The sequence below is a fragment of the Octopus bimaculoides genome, chromosome 8 (genome assembly GCF_001194135.2).
Source record: "Octopus bimaculoides isolate UCB-OBI-ISO-001 chromosome 8, ASM119413v2, whole genome shotgun sequence".
Classification (NCBI taxonomy): Eukaryota; Metazoa; Mollusca; class Cephalopoda; order Octopoda; family Octopodidae; genus Octopus; species Octopus bimaculoides.
This window is the reverse complement of record NC_068988.1, coordinates 29,128,396-29,130,386: the sequence shown is the minus strand read 5'-3', so window position 1 is coordinate 29,130,386 and position 1,991 is coordinate 29,128,396.

Genomic DNA, 1,991 nt, shown 5'->3' with positions numbered 1-1,991 from the left:
ACACACACACACACACACACACACACACACACACACACACACATATATATATATATATATATATATATATATATACATATATACGCATACATATTCATATACATAAACATACATGCACGCACATATATATATATAAACGTTGCAATGTATAAACATTCAATTTACGATGGAATATAGCCAACGACAACTTCCACTATTCGATATCCTTATTAAGAAATCTAACAACGAAATAGAAACGGATATATACTATAAGCCCACGGACTCCAAGTAATATCTACCGTTCAGCTCATGCCACCTAAGATATACTAGAATGAATATCCCCTTCAACCCGGCAAAAAAGGATTTGTACTATAGTTTCTAATACAAGCACCAGGGACACACGACTGCATGAACTGAAGAGTACACCCATCAGCAGGAACTACCCATCGTCACTAATTGATATAGGCTTTGAATGTGCACTACAACCGAACATCGACGACTCTGTCATCCCAAACTAAAGAAGGATTTACAAACCCTACATATCCGCATGCAATCCCCTTAACAATGAAACCTTCGACACCACCCTCCAGAACATTTCTCTACTAAAAATGGACCACAGAATGAATCTAATCCTCTAAAGGCACACCATCATAAAGGGCAAAAGACAACCCAAGTCAATGAAACGCCTCCTAACACAAGCTCAAGTACATTCGACAACAATATTGAAACCGTCTGTAAAAAAAATGCGGAAGACCTAACTGTGGTATATGCGTCAACTTAATTTAGTGATCAGGGTTCCCCTTCAAACAAGGTCAAAGTTTTACAGTGAAACAAAAAAAAAACTTAACAAGTGCTTCGAAAAACCTAATATATGTATTAACTTGCTCAGGGTGTCGTGAGCAATACATAGGCCAAACCAAAAGCAGTCTACGCCAGAGGATGACCCTACAAAGATCTCAGGTTAAAATTCGGGAATACAGAAAAATAGCAATTAGCGAACACATCGACATCTGCGCCACTAACGAACAAGCCAACTTCAGAATTTTTCCCCTATATAAATTCAAGGACGATGCAACCTATAATCAGCGCATTAGTCATATTTTATCGCCAAATATAAACCTCTTTTGAATGTTTCCACCACAAATGAAATTACTACAAGGATTTTAGAATAATAACCATCAAAATATTAAAAACGATATATTCAAGACAGTCACTATCTTTGATTTTATTCAGAACAATTCCAGTCACTACTGCTATAACTACAACAGGTCACATTAGATGTTTTATAGTATGTGCGCTTGTATGTCCCTATATATTATGTGTATGTGTGTACATGTGTGTGTGTGTGTGTGTGTATCTGTGTATCTATCTATCTAGCTAGCTGGCCAGCTATTTATCCACCTCTCTCTCTATCTATATCTCTATTTATCTATCTATCAACCTGTTTATCTATCTATCTATTTATCTACATATATTTCTGTCTTTCTCTCTTTCTCCACACAGACACACATATATATGTAACCTATGTATGAATATGTGTGCTAGCATGCATGTGAGTATGGCTGCGTAATAAGTATGTGCGTATGGCTGTGTGAGTAGGCAGGCTTGCAAGTATATGTTATTTGCAAATCATTCTATTTGTATATCCATAAATCCAACCATTTGATTATACCATTCTTGCATGTTTTTTTGAGAGATCTCAAATTATGAATCTAAGATTGTAAAAACGCTTCTCTAGTTATATTCGTTTTTATGCGGACATCCTTGTACGTGCGTACCAAATTCCTTGTGTATATAGATGTACATGTTTGTGTGTGTGTGAATGAGTGTGCGTGAGGGCAAGAGAGAGAGAGAGAGGGGGGAGGAATCTGTAATTACAGAGAGAAAATTGGGTAATATTACCTAAATTTACCAAATCTTAGAATAGCATTGCATTCGCTTATTTAGAAAAAATGATTACAATATACCTCTGGATTATATGCATAAAAATACACGCACACACATACACACAT